The sequence below is a fragment of the Hyla sarda genome, chromosome 9, assembly GCF_029499605.1.
Source record: "Hyla sarda isolate aHylSar1 chromosome 9, aHylSar1.hap1, whole genome shotgun sequence".
Lineage (NCBI taxonomy): Eukaryota > Metazoa > Chordata > Amphibia > Anura > Hylidae > Hyla > Hyla sarda.
Genome location: NC_079197.1, coordinates 181,326,989 through 181,348,186, shown reverse-complemented (window position 1 = coordinate 181,348,186; position 21,198 = coordinate 181,326,989). Strand labels below are relative to the sequence as shown.

General features: G+C 41.7%; 1 long non-coding RNA gene across 2 annotated transcripts in view; it reads right to left on the bottom strand.

Annotated features, from left to right (window-relative positions):
- Nucleotides 1-20,981, bottom strand: part of LOC130291137 (uncharacterized) — a 38,035-nt gene extending 17,054 nt beyond the window's left edge. Inside the window, exons 1-2 of one of the 2 annotated variants that reach the window (XR_008847805.1) lie at nt 20,920-20,981; nt 10,577-10,686 (exon numbers count right to left, since the gene is read on the bottom strand). This is a non-coding gene — a long non-coding RNA (uncharacterized LOC130291137). Of the gene's footprint in view, nt 1-10,576; nt 10,708-20,919 lie in introns of both variants that reach the window. The other variant, XR_008847804.1, reaches the window with a different exon arrangement.
- Nucleotides 20,982-21,198: the final 217 nt, after the last annotated feature.

The window sequence follows — 21,198 nt, the reverse complement described above, 5'->3', positions numbered from 1 at the left end:
CGGCGCGTGCGCGCCCTAGAGAGCGGGGCCACGCATGCCGGGACTGAACAGGAGGACGGGGCAGGTGAGAGACACGGGGCGCGATCCGAGAGCGGGCATGTCCCGTACCTCGGATCGCGTCCCAGCCGGAGACATTGAAGCAGCGCTCACGGTCAGCGGTGCCGACTGGAGCGCTGCATACACGGGCATGCCGCGAGCGCTCCGGGGAAGCGGCGGGACCCGGAGTGCTCGGCGTGACATATATATATATATATATATATATATATATATATATATATATATATTTTTTTTTTATATTACAAAATAAGTGATATCATTGCAAAGTACAAAAAAAAAGCCCTTATATGGGTCTGTAGGTGCAAAATTGAAAGTGTTAGGATTTTTAGAAGGGAAGGAAGAAAAAGGGAAAATGCTAAATTGAAAATTTGCTGAGTCCTTAAAGGTGTACTCCATCCCTAGCATCTTATCCTCTATCCAAAGGATAGGGGATAAGATGTCAGATTGCGGGGGTCCCACCGCTGGGGACCACTGGATCTCTGCTGCAGTACCCCGCTATCATTACTCCACAGAGCAAACTCGCAATTGATGGGCAATACAGGGTCCGGAGCATTGTGATGTCACGACTCCGCCCCCTCGTGATTTCACGGCCCACCCCCTCAATACAAGTCTATGGGAGGGAGCACGGCCATCACACCCCCTCCCATAGACTTGCATTAAGGGGGCGGGCCGTGATGTCATGAGGGGGTGGAGCCGTGATGTCACGATGCTCTGGCCCATGTATCGCCGGTTATTACTCACAGAGTGAGTTTGCTCTGTGCAGTAATGATAGCACAAAGAACAAAACAGTACACCGTGAAGCACACACCCGAATAAATGTACAATAAAATCTTTATTAGAAAATACACAATACACATACAAAATGTCTAATCAGACAACAAACAAAAACATTTAAAAAGGCATAAACATGCCCTCCCACAACAGGGGGGGAGCCCCTTGGACTCCTCCAAGGACACCTGTATCTATAGTAAAGTTCTAACACCATCTCTGAATATATATCCAAATAACACAAATATATCCGTATATCTATGCAGTTTGCATGTATTATCACAAAAACTGTGTCAAGTACAAATATATAGTATACAACCTGATCCACAGATATGACAGGAAACTGGGAAATGCAAGAACAAGAGGTAGTGCAGTTAAAAATCCCTGCACAGGTGTCCTCCTGAACCCCACGTGTTCCGATGTGTTAACACCCCTGAGGAAGTCACCAGTAGGTGACACAAGACACACAAGAGCTGTACTTGGGTATCTCCTGTGCTCCCATGTCAACTCCAAATTCTATGCAGCAGGAAGATTTTGGGCCCCGCTCCCCCGCCCATCCCCCGGGATCAGACACTTGTGGATAGTGGATGTATTTTTTAACGCTAGAGTACCCCGTCAGAGTTTCTGAGTAATAGAGGGATCCCCTGCTCAAGACCTTTATCTCTTAGCGGAGGAACTGACACATATGAGTATTACACTGCACATAGTCTAATGCTTCACGTCTACTGTGGTTGTGCTTTAGGCAACATTAGCACCCTCAGATTACTTAGGGTCTCACCATCAGGACTCCCTGACACAAAAAGGGTTTATTCAAAATAGACGACCTTTCTAAAGCTCTAATTCAACTTTTTTTAAAGGGGTATTCCGGCTTTATATATCTTATCCCCTATCTAAGGTATAGGGGATAATGCCGGGTGCTGCCTCCGAGTTTGGGACATGACGTCACGGCCATGCCCCCTCCCCCCCAGTGTTGTCACACCATGCCTCTCCATTCATGTCTATGGGAGGAGGCGTGGCAGCCATCATGCCCCCTCCCATAGACATGAATAGAGGGGCGTGGCGTGGCATCACATCCCCATCTCGGAGGCTGAGTCCGGCACAGAATGCCAGAGGCAGCACTGACATTGTGGGGGTTCCCAGCGGTGGGACCCCTGCAATCATACATCTTTTCCCCTATCCTTTAGATAGGGGATTAGATGTATAAAGCTAGAATACCCCTTTAAGGTTTTTCATTGGGAAGAACTGACCAAGACACAGACTGTGTCCCTCCAGGGAATGTCATGCACTATTCTAATTTTTCACAGTTACATTCATTTTATGTAATTTTCTCAATGGAAACATGAACTTTGTGCACTTCAGAGCCGAACAAAGGAAACCTGTTCACTACTTCGTCTCCTGAGAGCTTGCAATTTAAATTTGGAAACTTTATGAGAGGTAGACAAAGGCGAACAAAGACCACATGGAGAGATTGTTCAATATACAGTTCGGTGTTTACCGTATATACAGCAGAACGTTGACTGTTCTTCGAGAAGTGCATCTATACAGAAGAAACACTTACAGGAGGGGGGAATGTTATTATTTATTTAAATAAGGGGTAAAATTAGCAGGTTTTCTTATAAATAGCATGAGGTCCTTTTCAAAATGAAACCTTTATGTTTATGTCGACAGTTGGCTCACCGTTTACAGCGCAGAACATCAGAATGGGTCTCTTGCAGCAGCCGCGGGCATCTGAGGGCTGAAATTACTGTACAATTATGATCAACATCAGTGGACGTCTGCAGAGTTTATTGACACATACAAGAAACTCAATAACACGTATTGAAGACTGTAAAGTATTTACTCATAATGTTCCGAACCAAGGTAGAACTTTCAACGCGAGAGAAGAGTTTATTTGAGGAACAGAGGACAAAGTGGACAAGACTGAATAGCGTTAGGATCTTATATATCAGAATACATACCAGACTATACTAAGGAAAGCATTAAAAGAAATGGAAAACAAAAGGCAGAGCAAATCAAAGGGAAACACTGTGATAATATGTAGAACACGAAAGGTGCCTACCAGCCACTTACCTTACAGAGTTGTGTCAAGAAACATCACCTATATGAGCCTTAAAGAGTACCTCTCATGATCTTGTTACATTTTATAATCCCCCCAGGTCACTGCCCCCTTCATGATAAACCCCCCGCTGCCTTTATTTTTATGTAGTTTTTAGTTTTTTACTTTGATATTGTGCTGTATTTTCTGTTCAGTCTCAGTCAGATTCACAGACTGGGAAGGGGCGTTCCCCAGCAGGCGTGACATCATCTGAAGCCATACAGGGGAGAACTTCCTCCCTCATTCTGCTACACACAGCCCAGAGCCGTTCAGGGTGAGAAAAGCTATGATTGGCTAAAGCTTCCCCCCCCCACCCCCAGATTACAGACTGCATTTCCTGATTTTGGACTCCTGTCAAGCCAGCAGGAGTCCAAAGTCTGTGCATGAGATGGGGGGAAATGTGCTCTGGACAAGTAGGGAGACACCTAGTGGCAGCTTTTTAAACACAAATAAAACATAGAAAACTTCATTTTTTTTAAACAGCGTACATTAGAAAGTCATTTATTTACCATAAGGAGGGCAATAGCTAAAATTAGTTTTAATGACAGTGCCCATTTAATAATTAAATAATACTCTAAGGTTCCAGAAAACAAGCAGCAGTCTTATTGGGTTTTTATCATCCATTTACCCCAATCACTGGTAGAAGTCCAAGAACATTTACCATCAAGGATGTAGTTCTGGGAGTGGAAACCTTATTTATTCAGCAACTAAGAGACAGGAAGAAGAGAGAAGATTGGGGGAGCGGACAGAGTTAAACAGGAGCTGTGGGAGGAACACATAAATTCCCATGGCCGTAGTAATGTGCGACATTGCAATGCCTAAAAAGCAGATGTAACAGTTTAATAAATTCCCCCCAGAGTTTTAATTTTTTTTATTTTTTTATATTTCTCTTGATGTAGGTAGTGACCACAAAAAGGGGACTATGGGTGAGGTTAAAAAAAAAAATCAGACACATTGGTCCTCATTTACTATTCTAAACCCGACCTCTTTTGTCGTTTTTTTTGTCGCATCTTTGTCTGCGCCATTTCGCAGACATCGTGCGCCAGTCTGCGATACAATGCAACATTTTTTCCCGACGGACCCGATTTGGATTCTCCCAAACCTGAAAAAGGGGCGTAACCCGACATTTCTGAGCTTTCCCACGTATTTATAAAGGTTTCCAACCCGAATTTGTTGTATTGTTGTGGATTTTTTCCCGACAGCTCAGAGGAGTTGGAAACCAAAACCAACAAAACCCACGTGCGACAAACAGGATGCAACATAGTAATAAATACCAGGGGAAAAAAGCAGTCGGGTAAGAAAGCAACATAGACTTACAACCCGATTTTCTTAGTAAATGAGGGCCATTATTATCATCAAACATTGGCAATAAAGCAATTACTTAAGTTAAACTGTTCCTAAATTAATTTTATTCAGGCAGCAAAGCATACCAATAGCTAAAGGGAAAAAAAGAACAAATAAATGCCTAAAAAAATAAATAATAAAATATCTGAAAGGGAGTCGGGACTTTTCCATCTCGCTTCATAAAGCCACAATTGGCAGAAACATAACTTAATTTGCAAAATTCAAACCCTGCAATGTTTCCAAAAAAAAAAAAAAAAAAAAAAAAAAAAAGCTTTTTTATTTTCTCCACATGTTCTGCATATTGAATTAGCTCAGTATTTTTATAATAAAAGAGGCAATTATTAGTTAAAAAAGTATTAATACTCTAAATAACTAATAACAACGAAAACAAAAATGTATTTTTCATTTTTAAAGAGAGGGATTACAAGTTTATCTCTACTAAGGCAAGTCTTAACTTAAACAAAAAAGGGATGTAAAAAACAAGGACAAAAATTAATGCAAGTTTTAATGAAAATACTGTAAATCACAGTATACAATATCGTTACTTTCTAGGAAGTATAAACAAAAGAAAGTGCATTCCAAAAAGTTGAAGTTTATGTTCACAATTTTCTGGTTATATTATAGATATACTGTATATGAGATAGAAAGATAAGGGATAGATAGATAGATAGATAGATAGATACTGTAGATATACACAATGAAGAAATCTGAATCATTTTGTGGAGAAGGGGCATGGTGAGAGGGATTTGTGTTTTATGATTTTGGAACATATCCCTGTTATGAAAAGAGGTGGTGATAGGCAGTCTGTATTAAAGAAGTGTGAACTCAGGTGGATCGACACACTCAATACTCTGAAACCGTATGGCCTTAAAGGGTACTACGGCGCTAAGACATCTTATCCCCTATCCAAAGGATAAGGATAAGATGCCTGATCGTGGGGGTCCCGCTGCTGGGGACCCCGGTGATCTTACATGCCACACCCAGTTAAAATCAGTCCCCGGGGCGTGTTTGCTCCGGGTCTGATTACTGCTGATCACGGGGCCGGAGCATTGTGAGCCTATGCAAGCCTATGGAAGGGGTGCGGCGTGCAAGATCATGGGGGTTCCCAGCGGCGGGACCCCCGCGATCAGACATCTTATCCCCTATCCTTTGGATAGGGGATAAGATGTCTGAGCGCTGGAGTACCCCTTTAACGTGGAGTTTAAAACATTCACAAGTATATTGACTAGGTAGAGTGATCTGAATATATATCCCTTTGGTCTGATCTCTACATTGGTGTAATGTTGCACATTCTGTTTAGCTAATATTCATTTTTTTCTTTTTTTTTGTTTATGTTACAGATACATATCGGAGGAGACGTCTTACATCAATCATCTGATGCTTTGAATATTTTACTTCTATATTTATGATCATTATTATTTAATAAAGGAAATTAATTGACTTAGGCATCATCCGTGTGAGCCAGTTGATATGGACAGGGCATCTGACATGGACTAATGGGAATGAAAGTGCTTTACCTACACAATCATTTTGGAGACTGGCATATACTTATGTGGAGTTTAAATGTTAACATGCAGCTTGTGTGTGTGTGAACAGTGATTTATTATATTCCATAGGCTGGCATGTTGGGACAGTCATTTGAATGTTGCTGGTCCGAATACCTTTGCCATGGAGGTCTGGTACATGACCCATGTCTGTGAATGACATCATGGGGTTCATACCCTCAATATGAAGTATGTGGGGTATTTACAGTGTTTGCTCCTCTTTTGCTGCTGCTTAATCTACAGTCTGTGGCTGACATAAATGCAGCTATGGTTGTCTCCTACTTTAGAATACAATTGGTATAAGCTTTCCCTTAGTATAAATGGCGTCAGGGAGCACGATATACACAGTGCGCAGGCATGATCTAGCCTGACACTTTGTAATGAAGTTCATTACATACGCACGTTTCTTTGTGGGAGACGCGATGATGCAGGAAGGCTGATTGGCTAGTGACTCATAAGCCCCCTGGTGACTCATACAGAGTCTGTGTGCAGACCGCGCAAGCGCAGCTGCGACTTTGTGATGCCGGTAACACAATGGTGGAGCCTGTGTACATGTTTTGCTTTGGGTGAGTGTTATTGTTAGGAGTCACGGTAGGTGGTGGATCCTCTGGGCCTGTGTGGAAGGAGACTTGAGCCGTGCCAGAGAGCGGAATCTAAGGTGCCGCTGGTTTTCACCAGAGCCCGCCACAAAGCGGGATGGTCTTGCTGCTGCAGGCGGCACCCAGGTCGCTACCCCTGGCACGACTCATCCACACAGGTAGCTGGGGGGGTGTCGGGGCACAAAAGGTGACTGGCAAGAGTGCAGACAGACAGGGCAGGAACACTGGTACAGGATAGGATGTGAGCAAGGGACAGGTGTACTGTAACAGAGACACAGGACTAAGCAATGGCAATGGGACTTCACAATGGCAAAGACTACCAAAGATCCACCAGGGAAACCGGGGAGGAGCATATACTTATGGACCAGGGGACAGGTGCAGGCACTTCAATTAATTGGGTACTGGCCCATTAAGAGTAAGAGCTCTGGCCCGTGCACCCTAGAAGGTGGAGGCACGCGCGCCGGAGCAGCAGGGACATCAGGAAGCTGACACCGAGGAAGGGCGCGTCCCACAATGTGAATCTCAGAACCGCCGACAGCGGGGACAGGAAGCGCTCATGGCCAGCGAGTCCTGCTGGAGCGCAGGCGTAACAGTACCCCCCCCCCCTTTTAGTCTTGCCCTCTTTTTTGGAACTCAAAGAGTTCCCTACTACATGAGACCAGGGGGTTTCAGGAATGGGCAAAGGCTGTAAGGAACTTGCAGGCTTCTGTCGAGAAGTCTTCCGTCTTTTAAGGGGACCAACAGGCGAGGAAGAATGTCCCAAATTTAAGACTTTACGTCTAGCAGAAGACAACACAGGAGGAACAAGACAGTGATCTTGGCAATATAGTCCCCAACAAGTGATTTCTCCGGTCTTCCAGTCGAGATGTGGAGAATCACATTGAAACCAAGAAAGACCAAGAAGCTCAGAAGTACATTGTGGTAGTACATAGAATATAATTTTATCTTTATGCAAATTTCCTACATGCATGTCTAGGGGTTCCGTACGAAATTGCACCATACAGTTCAGATTTTGTCCATTTACAGAAGAGATATGGAAGGGCTTGGTAAGACGAGACACTGGAAGACGGTATTTATGGACCAGGTAGGCACCAATGAAGTTACCAGCAGAACCAGAGTCCAAAAGAGCAGAAGCAACGAAAGAGGTGAACACTTGAACCGGGGTGGTCAAGCGAGGAGCTGAAGTGTTCACACCAAGGGATGCCACTCCAACTTGACCAAGATGAGAGCATTCTCCAAGACACGAAGGACGTACAGAGCAGTCTTTGAGTAAGTGCTCCGGACTGGCACAATATAAGCACAAATTCTCATTGCGTCGACGGGATCTTTCCTCTTGCGTTAAGCGAAAATGGTCCACTTCCATAGCCTCTTCCGCAGGAGGCAAAGTAGATAGTAGAGGTGGCTGTTGGAACACGGGTGCCAGTTGGGGTAATTGCCTTGTTCGGGCAAGTTCTCCTTCAAAAAGAAGTTCATCCTGCCTCTCGGCAAAACGCACATCAATACGGGTGGCCAAATGGATAAGTTCGCTCAGGTAATGCGAAAATCTCATGCAGCGAGAGCATCCTTGATTCGAGGGTAAAGTCCTTTTTTAAAGGTAGTACACAAGGCCTTGTCGTTCCAAGAATGTTCTGAGGCAAGAGTGCGGAACTGAACCGCTTAGTCACCAATGGGGAGTTACCTTGGCAGAGGTTAAGTAGAGCCGTCTCTGCAGAGGAGGCTTGCGCAGGTTCTTCAAAAGCATTACGGAATTAATTAAAGAGGCACTGTCATTGTTAAAAACTTTTCATATATTGCAGGACTCATTATAATATGACATTTCACAATATACACCTGTTAAAAAAAATTACAATTTTCAACTGAAATTCAAGCTCAAAATAGCCACCACTAGGGGTCGCCTGTCTTTTAGCCAGACAGACTAGTCTAGATTTTACAGCATATTGGAGTAAAGCCGTAAAGCATACCAGTGTCCAGTATAGGAGATTTCTATTGTGTATGCAAAACTACAGATATAGGATGTGTGGACATGCTGGGAGCTGTAGTTTTACAACAGCTGGAGGCAACACTGCTCTAACACAGTTATTTACAAACATTGCAGCTTCAGTTGTTACTAAACTACAACTCCCAGCATGTTGAAATAGTCAAAGCTTTCTCGGACTCCTGAATGACAAAGAAGTTGATCAGACATTCAGGAGTCTGTGAAAGATGAATGACACACATAGTGACAGCTATGCTGATTAGCATCCAGCTTTACTAGGAGAAGATAAAACAGATAGAACATGTATTCATAAAAATGCTGTACTTTTATCTAAAAATCCTTGCACTAATTTTATAAAGATCTATTCTTATATTTATACATTTATCCTCATAATGTCTTCTGATTACTGCAGGCAAGCTCCAAGTATCTTCCTCTGTGTAACATGACACAGCATAAAACCAGAGAGGAAAGGGTTACAGAGTAGAGAGTACTGATTGGCTGACTGCACAGGCTTGCTCCTGTGAGGAAGACAGACTGACACGCCCCCTCCAGCCTAAACAATGAAAAAGTAACTCACCAGCAGATAAATGCTTATATCTCTGGATATATAAGTCCCAGACACATAAAAATGATATGCACATGATCAGGATTGGGTCCTGAATAACAAATCACTTTTTTTTTTTGCACAATGACAGATACGCTTTAAGGAAGGCTGACAGGTTCAAGGAGACCGAATCTCTACGATTCCAGAGAGGAGTAACCCAGGCCAGGGCTTTTCCGGACAGTAGACTGAAGACAAACGCCACTTTAGCACGCTCCGCCGGGAACAGATCCGCCATGAGTTCAAGATGGACTGAACACTGTGTCACAAAGCCTCTACACACCTTGGGGTCTCTGTCATACTTAGAAGGCAAGAACAAATTAAGCTTGGTCCCAGGAGAAGCTGCAGACACAGGAGGAGGCTCAGGAAGAGGTGGCTGCTGCTGCTGTTGTTGCTGCTGCGCAGTAAGGAGCTGTTGCATCATGGCAGTATGTTGGTTCAGTTGTTGCACCTGATGGGCTAACTGCTGCGACTGCTGAGCCACAACGGAGTTGGCAAAGGCACACCAGCGGGGTCCATGGTCAGATCTTACTGTAACGGGTCACGGCAGGTGGTGGATCCTCTGAGCCTGTGTGGATGATGATGTGAGCCGTGCCATGGAGCGGAGTCTAAGATGCCGCTAGTTTTCACCAGAGCCCGCCGCAAAGCGGGATGGTCTTGCTGCAGCAGGCGGCACCCAGGTCGCTACCCCTGGCACGACTTGTTTACACAGGTAGCTGGGGGGATGGCGTGGCACAGAAGGTGACTGGCAAGATGGAAGACGGACAGGGCAGGAATATTCAAAAAAACTTTTCAAAAAAGTGTGAGGGGAGTACTACTAAAACATAACTTTTATTTATTACTTTCTAAAATTACACCATACTAGTGATTGTGAACTACCACCATCTAAAATAGTTGATTCACAGGATCCACTAAAGGTTACCACCCGTCTGGTGGATTTATCATATATTCAGAGCGCCACCTGTCCGGTGGATTACCATAGATTCATATATATATATATATATATATATATATATATATATATATATTGTTTTCTACGCGTTTCTGCCCTGATCTAGAGCATCATCAGGAGACCTTTATATATGCAGAGGTCACAATGTATAGAATTATCACATATGAAATAAAGAGATAACAATAACGTCACTCAATATATATCAACATGAATCAATGTATGGCACCCTGATACCAGGTGCCACTATACGGGTGTAATCGGTCACAGCAGATCCAGGAGTAAGCAGGTATAGTAGTCCTTGGTCAGACTCCCGGCACTGTCCGCAGTAGCGGGGAGCCAGTGTCAGTCTCACCGGCTTCTGTGCGCTCACTCAAACTTCACAATCTTCTAAACTTATAAACTATTGAACAAAGTTTGTTTTTTTTTGTTAGTTTTGGGTTGTGACAATTCAATAACATTTAAGTGAACCACAATTTACTATCTCTCCCCCCCCCCAAAAAAAATAATGTAAAGTATAAAATATCAAAAAAAGTTTTCATCATGGGTTTCCTATCGTCTTCCCGCAGTTTATCTCAATCATTTGGATTTGACATTTTTTTTTTTCCATTCCATCCTGTTTCAGCTGTTTGCAAAATACTTACTTTCAACTTTTCGGAAGGGGTGAGTCAGCAATGTGCAAAGATCTCATTCACTTTCACTCGTCAAAATTCTATGTTCGTTCCAGGTTGAAGACAAACCAGAATTGGGAGAACTACAAAGTTTGCAATAAAAGCTTTGAGACAATTTTTAGGTTAGTAATTTCACACATCACTGTACAATATTGAAAGCCAAGAATAAGACAGGGACAGAAAAATAGTATAAGAAAAAAAAAAAAAAGGGGGGGGGGGGAGGGGTAAAGCCAACCAAAGGACGCATAAAAATGAAGCTGATGTTGCCAAAATTTGTAGAGACTGTAAATTTCGGTGACTGTTAAATATGTAGTTATGTAAAATGAAAGGAATCAAAGTTATTATAAACCTACAGGCAAAAAAAAATCTTTGTCAAAAAGTTTTATTGGTTCCCGGTAGTCTATTTAGAACAAATATAGAAGTTTAGAAAACTTTATGAAGCAAAATCTGGTGACCAAGGGGTTTCAGTCAACATTTTGTTAAAATCATCATTTCTGTCCATTAATAAATATTATGTCAAAAGTTGTCTAAATAAGACAAAAATTCCAAAGCAAAATCACAAAAATATAATGCAAAGACTTTACATTTGTGGAGACATTGACCTATTCAGTGACCTTGACTTTTAGAGGTCAACAATATCTGAGTGTCTTGTATGAGTGATGATGGGCGGGGTAGGTATATAGTAGTTTCTGCTAATCTATTGTACCTTATGTAACTGTTTATATTTATATTATAATATCTGTATTGGAAATTAAAATGGCCTGACAAATCATTTATGACTGCAGAGGTACTGGGGTCAATTGTTTGCCATTTTTCTGTACCCCAAGAGTTATTATCCTGTACCCCAAGTGTTATTATCCTGTACCCCAAGTGTTATCATCCTGTACCCCAATTGTCATCATCCTGTACCCCAAGTGTTATTATCCTGTACCCCAAGTGTTATCATCCTGTACCCCAAGTGTTATCATCCTGTACCCCAAGTGTTATTATCCTGTACCCCAAGTGTTATCATCCTGTACCCCAAGTGTTATTATCATGTACCCCAAGTGTTATTATCCTGTACCCCAAGTGTTATCATCCTGTTCCCCAAGTGTTTTCATCCAGTACCCCAAGTGTTATTATCCTGTACCCCAAGTGTTATCATCCTGTACCCCAAGTGTTATTATACGGTACCCCAAGTGTTATCATCTTGTACCCCAAATGTCATTACCTTGTACCCCAAGTGTTATTATCCTGTACCCCAAGTGTTATCATCTTGTACCCCAAGTGTCATTATCCTGTACCCCAAGTGTTTTCATCCAGTACCCCAAGTGTTATTATCCTGTACCCCAAGTGTTATCATCCTGTACCCCAAGTGTTATCATCCTGTACCCCAAGTGTTATTATCCTGTACCCCAAGTGTTATTATCCTGTACCCCAAGTGTTATCATCCTGTACCCCAAGTGTTATTATCATGTACCCCAAGTGTTATTATCCTGTACCCCAAGTGTTATCATCCTGTTCCCCAAGTGTTTTCATCCAGTACCCCAAGTGTTATTATCCTGTACCCCAAGTGTTATCATCCTGTACCCCAAGTGTTATTATCCGGTACCCCAAGTGTTATCATCTTGTACCCCAAATGTCATTACCCTGTACCCCAAGTGTTCTTATCCTGTACCCCAAGTGTTATCATCTTGTACCCCAAGTGTCATTATCCTGTACCCCAAGTGTTTTCATCCAGTACCCCAAGTGTTATTATCCTGTACCCCAAGTGTTATCATCCTGTACCCCAAGTGTTATCATCCTGTACTCCAAGTGTTATTATCCTGTACCCCAAGTGCTATTATCCTGCACCCCAAATGTTATTATCCTGTACCCCAAGTGTTATCAACCTGTACCCCAAGTGTTTTCATCCAGTACCCCAAGTGTTATTATCCTGTACCCCAAGGGTTATCATCCTGTACCCCAAGTGTTATTATCCTGTACCCCAAGTTTTATCATCCTGTACCCCAAGTGTTATTATCCTGTACCCCAAGTATTGTCATCCTGTACCCCAAGTGTTATCATCCTGTACTCCAAGTGTTATTATCATGTACCCCAATTGTTATCATCTTGTACCCCAAGTGTCATTATCCTGTACCCCAAGTGTTATCATCCTGTACCCAAATGTCATTATCCTGTACCCCAAGTGTTTTATATCCTGTACCCCAAGTGTTATCTTGTACCCCAAGTGTCATTATCCTGTACCCCAAGTGTCATTATTCTGTACCCCAAGTGTTATCATCCTGTACCCCAAGTGTTATTATCCTGTACCCCAAGTGTTATCATCCTGTACCCCAAGTTTCATTATCCTGTACCCCAAGTGTTATCCTCCTGTACCCCAAGTGTTATTATCCTGTACCCCAAGTGTTATTATCCTGTGCCCCAAGTGTTATCATCCTGTAGCCCAAGTGTTATTATCCTGTACCCCAAGTGTTATCATCCTGTACCCCAAGTGTTATTATCCTGTACCCCAAGTGTCATTATGCTGTACCCCAAGTGTTATTATCCTGTACCCCAAGTGTCATTATCCTGTACCCCAAGTGTTATCATCCTGTACCCCAAGTGTCATTATCCTGTACCCAAAGTGTCATTATCCTGTACCCCAAGTGTTATTATTAGAGATCGAAGCTGACCAACCTGAATTTGTAACGAATTTAATGAAATATTCAATTTGCAAAAAATGTGAATATCACTGTGATTCTATTGCGCAAATCCCTTCATTAAACTCCACTTACTCCGGGCATTTAAAATGGCGGATCCACATGTCAGTACATGGGGCAAGGAACGCTGGGAAGTCGGGAAGGGAAGTAAGCGGGATGACCCTGAATCACATGCAGGATGCAGCCTATCAGTAGCCAGTCACCCCTGTGATGTCACAGCCCTATATAATCGGCAGCCATTCATTACACTGCATACAGATAGGACGGACATCGCTGTGTGTGTGTGTAACACCGAAAAGCTCATTCCAGCAGCGTTTCACATCCTAGTCACATTCTCGTGGACGGAGAGCATGGTTTTATTCACTGAAAATGATTTTTACTGCAGCCATTATCCTCCCAGTCACTTTCTTCAGCATTGTATTACAGAGAGGGGCACATAGCTGTGTAGATACATGGGGGGGGGGGGGTCATTTATCAATGTTTGCTTATGTATTCCTTTTTTTAGTTATTTTTTTCTTACTACTTTTTTGCTTATGTGCGACTCATTTATCAACTGCTTTCAGCCTGTTGATAAATTTCGTTCACTTAATCACTTTTTCTTTTGTTGCTTTGGCAGTGGCTTTTTCTGCTCCATGTCTGAGCTGGAGTAAATTTAGTAGGTTTTTTCATGCAATGCGACTTTTTTGCGACTTTTGCACTTGATAAATCTCTGACCACTGCAAGTCAAAAATCACTTTTTGCTTTGGTAAGCAAGATATTTATTTTTTACTTAGGACACTGAACATGCAAAAAGTCGCAGAAAAAAGAGCGTAGTCGCGTGCGACTTTTTTGTGACAATTTTAAGCGAAAAAAACCTACTAAATGCTTTGATAAATGTCCTCCATAGACGGTATAATACTCAGCAGTGCATTCCTAATTGTCCTTGACAGAGGGAAATTTCGTATTTAGTACACAGCTTTTTTGTGCTGCAGTACTGTTGTGTACTGCTGGTGTTGTGCATAAATAAATTTTTTAAGCGTACTGTAGCACATTTTTCTGCATGCATAAGTGCATACCACATACATCTAAGTAGTGTACTATTTTTTACATGTTAATCTGTCAAGGGTCTAAATACTGTGAAAGGACAGACAATAGTACACACCTGCTGCTATTCTAGACAAATACTGTTTTAAGTGTAGTGAAGCGTATTGTACTCCCCTCATATACTGACTAGGTATGCCAGGCAGAGTAGTGCCAGGATGTGCACAGTGGAGTGGCAGAGGCCTAAATTCATCAGGCGCCGGCAGAGGTAGCAGCAGATTAGGGGCGTGTGGAAGCCAGAGTCGCATCGAGAGATCTGAGCTCCCGGTGTCAGCTAGCAGTCGTACCTCGACCAGCAACCCAGCAGCTGTGGCAAGAAGGTTTGCTGTGTCTGTCAGCATAGTGTCCAGAGCATGGAGGCGCTACCAGGAGACAGGCCAGTACATCCGGAGACATGGAGGAGGCCGTACGAGGGCAACAACCCAACAGCAGAACTGCTACCTCCGCCTTTGTGCAAGGAGGAGCAGGAGGAGCACTGCCAGAGCCCTGCAAAATTACCTCCAGCAGGCCACAAATGTGCATGTGTCCACTCAAACGGTCAGAAACAGACTTCATGAGGGTGGTATGAGGGCCCGATGTCCACAGGTGGGGTTGGGCTTGCAGCCCAACACCGTGCAGCAGGGAAGTGCACACATAGGCTTCAAAGGGGGCTCTAGCCCCTGCCCTTTTTGCAGCTGCCCCTTTAATACCCTTTTTTTTTTTACATCTACAGCACTGCTCAAGTCCGGGCAGGTTGTCAGCAAAACTCCTGATTCCCCTAACCCACTAACCCGAGCCCCTCCTCCTTCTCCTTCCCCTCCCCCTCTGGTCTGCTCACTCTCTCTTTCCAGTCTGGCCAGCACAACATGCCCCCTGAACCTATCCTGAGGCTCCCAGGAGTCCTCTTACTCTCAGGATCCGTACATTAGTGCGCAGGGGCTGCCAGGGTAAATGATGTGCGCACGTCTGCTAGATCACCTGACCCCAGCAGCGTCATTAAAGCAGAGGAGTCCACGCTTCTGTTTACTTCTTCATTCCTGAAGTGTCTCTGGTGATCTGTCTGCCCTGCCTGCCCCGGTAATAGTTTTAATTTAGTGGTTTTCTTATGTATGACCTTCAGTATTCAAAGGAACAAAGCACTACAACAATTGTAGTTCATTGTCCCTTTGCATATTGGGGATTGTAGTGCTTTGTCACTATACATGCTGGGGATTGTAGTGCTTTGTCACTATCCATGCTGGGGATTGTAGTGCTTTGTCACTATACATTCTGGGGATTGTAGTGCTTTGTTACTATACATGCTGGGGATTGTAGTGCTTTGTCACTATACATGCTGTAGATTGTAGTGCTTTGTCACTATACATGCTGGGGATTGTAGTGCTTGGTCGCTATACATGCTGGATATTGTAGTGCTCTGTCACTATACATGCTGGGTATTGTAGTGCTTTGTCACCATACATGCTGGGGATTGTAGTGCTTTGTCACCATACATATTGAAGTTTGTAGTACTGACTCTAATATGCAAAAGGTTAAAGCAGTACAAGGCACTGTACAGTCTGTAGTGTCATCTTGCCTTTTGTCCTGGAGGTTTTGAGCTTGAAATGCATTGTCACTTTACATAATGGGAGTTGTAGTTCACTGTTGCCCTGAATACTGGAGGTGGTGATACAAAATAGTGAATAAAATATTTAAAAAAAAGTGTTAATAAATGTGAATAAGCCCCTTACCTAATAAAACGTACCCAATAAACTGAAATAATGTAAACAAAAATGAACATATGTGGTATCGCCACGTGCGGAAATGTCCAAGCTATTAAAATATAATATTAAATCGCACAGTAAATAGCATAAAAGTAAAAAAAAAAATTCTAAAGTCCAGAATTACAGATTCTTGATAACTTTATGTATGAGTAAAAACTGTATAAGCAGTGAATACAAATTCCAATAAAAACTTTCAGGTGTAAAAATGAGCCCTCATATGGATAATTAAGCCTTAACAGAAAAAAAGGAGCATTTTTTTCATTTTTGCACTTTTGTATTTTTCTTCTTTCAGTTTTCCACCAACAGACCCATATGAGAACTTGTTTTATGCGCTACCAATTTTACTTTGTAATGACATCAGTCATTTCACCACAAAATCTACAAAAATTTTTTGTGGGACAAAACTAAAGAAAAAGACACAATTTTTTTTTTTTTTTTTTTTGTGGCTTCTGTTTCAACGCAGTGTACTTTTTGGGTAAAAATTACACCTTATATCTATTCTCTAGGATATTACGGTTACAGGGACACCTAATTTATGTAGGTTTAATTTTATTATACTACTGAAAAAAATTATAAATACATGCACCAAAATGAGTATGTTTAAAATTTACATCTTCTGACCCCTATAACTTTTTTATTTTTCTGTATTTATTTATTGATCTGTAGTTTTTATCAGTAATTTTTGTTTTGATGGGACTTTTTGATTGCCTTTTATACATATTTTTAGGGTATACAAAATGACCAAAAATACCAAATTTTGGACTTTTGAATTTTTTTTTAATGGACCGCACAGTTTAATTAACATTATAATTTTATAGTTTGGACATTTTCGCACGCAGTGATACCATGCATGTTTGGGTTTATTTTTGTTTACATTTTTTTTTAAATGGGAAAAGGGGGGTGATTCAAACTTTTATTAGGGAAGGGGTAAAATTACATTTATTAACTTATTTTATTTTACTATTTTTACACCATTTTTTTTGTCCCCATAGGGAATTATTATATGCAGTATTCTGATTGTACACACTGTTCAATGCTATGCCATAGCATAGCATTGATCAGTGTTATCTGCACTCTGCTGCTTCAGCCACCTGAGCAGGCATGGAACAGCAGATCGCTGATTGGACGGAGATGGCTGCAGGTAGGGACCCTCATATACAGGGAGAGAGCCTGCTGTCCTAGTGCAGCTGCAGCAGACATTTGGAGGTATCATTCATGACAGTGTAACCTGTCAAATGTGAAGTAATAGTATTATAGTTTTTAGTCTTTATTTGTAATTCAATTTATATAGTCCATTTTTATTATTGCATACATATAATTTTTGAACATCTAGAGGATGCTAAAAGACTTTGAAGTGAGATATGGAGCTGAACTCGCTTCAAAGCCGGTAAGTAATGGCTTTTATCAGCAACCAGAACGCAGTTAATGCCAGATCTCGGCGATCACAGCAATGTCCGTCACTAACACTTTAGATGCTTTAATCAAAGTTGATTGCGGCACCTAAAAGGGCAAATTACTGGTGCCAGTGGGTTTTAGGGGGACTGATCTGGACCTATGTGGGGTGATGCAGGGTCCTATTTAGCTGACATGACAACGGAGGCCCCTACCTCAGGAATTGTGTTTTGTTAAAGGGGAACTCCGATACAGAACATATTATTCCCTATCCACAGGGTCCAACCGCAGGAACCCCCCCCCCCCCCACGCTCTTGTGCCGTGCACCCTGGCTCTTCTCATGTACAGAGCAACCTCAGCATCATGCATGGATTACTGTCAACCACTGCGCAAAGAGGTGGCTGACACGTCCCTCCGTGTATCTCTATGGGAGAGCCAGAGATACATGAACGCTGTATCTCTGGCTTTCCCATAGAGATACACGGAGGGACGTGTCAGCCACCTCTTCGCGCAGTGGTCGACAGTAATCCATGCATGGTGCTGAGGTCGTTCCGTACATGAGAAGAGCCAGGGTGCACGACAGGAGATAGCAGGGGGTCCCAACAGTCAGACCCTCTGCAATCAGACAATTATCTCCTATCCTGTGAGTAGGAGAGGATAAGATGTTCTGTACCAGAGTTCCCCTTTAACATATTTAAGGCTTTTACTAACATTTCTAAAAAAAAAATTATTATAATTAAGTGCCTTTTTTTTTATTTGAGCCCCTGCCCTCCAAAATGTCTGTGCACGTCCCTGTCGTGCAGGATGTTTGACTTTTTTTTTTTCTTTTTTTTTATAAAATGTCAGTTTTTTTGTTTTGTTTGTTTTGACCTTTTGATTGATCTTGCAACTCCCAGCATGGCTAATCTGCCTTCCCTTTGGCTAAGTTTCCACTTATGTTTTTTTTTTTTTTGCCATTTTGCCCCCAAAAAACGCCAAAACGGCCCCCATGGCATTTTTTTTATTGAAAAAACGCTGCGGGTAAGGTGTTAACTATAAATCAATGAAAATACACAAAATGATTTTTCCACTTTGCATTTTTTCAGTTTGGCATTAATTTTTATACTTTTGGCACTTTTTTTTATTCCTTTTGGTGTTTTTCAGCTCGTTGGCAGTTTTGCAAATATGTTGAGCCTATGGTGTTTTTTCCCTGAAATTTTGGCGTAATATGGCAGTAAAAAAAGCCAAGAAAAAGGTTTTTATTCCTTTTTGGACTTTAGCGATCCAAAAAAGTGATGGAGATACCTTTTTTAATTAAATCTCGTAGGGTACCATTAAAATAATAATAAAAATAGTATTTAACAAAATGTATCTTTTTTATAACATCATTTTTATACATTTTTAAATGGGATCAATTTATGTGTGAGGGCCGGGAACTAAAAATGTAGCCGACAATAATAAAAATAATAATACAAATTTTTAAGAAATTATAAAAAAAGAGTAGTGTATGTGTTTTACACTTTTTTCTCTTTGTTAATTTTTTTTTTCTGTTAGTACTACTACTCCCATCATGGAACACACTGTTCCATGATGGAAGTGGTAGTACCTGTACTAATTGACAGATCGCCCCGGGTCCGTTTTGATCCTTCTGTATAATGTATAGATGAGGCCACTCTTCTATGGTCCCCTGCACTGATGTATATATACACCTATTCATATTTCCCGCAGAGAGCTGTGATTGGCCAGATGGTTCCAGCCAATCACAACTCTCTGTGGGAAATATGAATAGGTGTATATATACAGTCATGGCCGTAAATTTTGGCACCCCTGAACTTTTTCAAGAAAATGAAGTATTTCTCACAGAAACACATGTTTTGCTATTCAAAATGTTTATTCCCTTTGTGTGCATTTGAACTAAACCAAAAACGGGGAGGAAAAAAAACTAATTGGACATAATGTCACCAAACTCCAAAAATGGGCTGGGCAAAGTTATTGGCACCCTTAACTTAATATTTGGTTTCACACCCTTTGGAAAAAATAAGTGAAATCAGTGACTTCCTATAACCATCAATAAGCTTCTTACACCTCTCAGCCGGAATGTTGGACCACTCTTCCTTTACAAACTGCTCCAGGTCTCTCTTATTGGAAGGCGCCTTTTCCCAACAGAAATTTTAAGATCTCTCCACAGGTGATCAATGGGATTTGGATCTGGACTCATTGCTGCCACTTCAGAACTCACCAGCGCGGAGTGTGCTCTATGTTGGGAGCAGTAGTACCTGCAGTTAAAGGGGTATTCCAGGCAAAACCTTTTTTTATATATATCAACTGGCTCCGGAAAGTTAAACAGATTTGTTAAATACTTTTATTAAAAAATCTTAATCCTTCCAATAGTTATTAGCTTCTGAAGTTTTCTGTCTAACTGCTCAATGATGATGTCATGTCCCGGGAGCTTTGCATGATGGGAGAATATCCCCATAGGAACTGCACAGCTCCCGGGACGTGAGTCATCAGAGAGCAGTTAGACAGAAAACAACAACTCAACTTCAGAAGCTAATAACTATTGGAAGTATTAAGATTTTTTAATAGAAGTAATTTACAAATCTGTTTAACTTTCTGGAGCCACTTGATATATAAAAAAAAGTTTTGGCCTGGAATACCCCTTTAAGGACAGATCATCAATAGATCGTCCTTTCTGTTGCAGAGATGGAGCGGCTTTCTCCTGCGCTCCGCATCTCTGGACTATACTCCGGCCAGTGATATGAATAGAACATCATTCATTAATATTTCCCTGTGAGAGCTGTGATTGGCTACAACCATCCAGCCAATCCCCACACTGGGTGGAAAATATGAATGAGTGATGTTCTATTTAGTGATGAACAGCATAGGCCATCTTTGAATTTGTGACATTTTGCGAATATATGGACGAATATTCGTCCTATATTCACGAAATTCACATATTCAATATATTTGCGGTTATTTTCGCATGCGCGCATGCAGATAACTATCTTCCTATCTATCTATATTATCTATTTATCTATCCAGATACAGCAGCAAAAGATAGTCGCAGCACTCCAAAAATAGTGAAAAAAATTTGGTGGCTTTATTACATATCAAAAATATAAGAGCAACGTTTTGGCTGCCTGCGCAGCCTTTTTCAAGCATGTCAAGGGAACAAAGTAGGCATTTAAATACAACATCCAAGATAATTAAGTGTACATACAATGTAATAAACAATTAATATAAAAGGTAAAAAACTAACATCATATAAAGTGCGTACATAAGAAAGTGCATTGTATATGGGACATACACATTTGTCCAGGTAATGGTACAAAGTGGTACAGTGCAGGAGTAAAATCACATGAAAAAAGAGGCAAAACAGCATAATTAATAAAATGTACAACATTAATAGCTTAAGTGGGGGCAGGGGTTACAGCAAGACACTCACCGGATGCAACTGTAAACATGGAGGCTGCACGCGATTCCGGTGTATCTATTTGTGCGGCTGCATAGTGTACAAAGGCAAGGTATAGATATTATCCAATAAGCACTCGGAAGGCCCGGTCACATGATGTGCAGCAATGCGAATTTGCGGCACATGCGCACCACAGAGCGGAAAACTCCCGGAGCCATCATGGAGCAGGGAAAATGTCTGATAATGATTAAATCAGTATTGGGCATCAAGGGAATAAAGTATACAGACAAAGAATGTATCATATAGATAAAG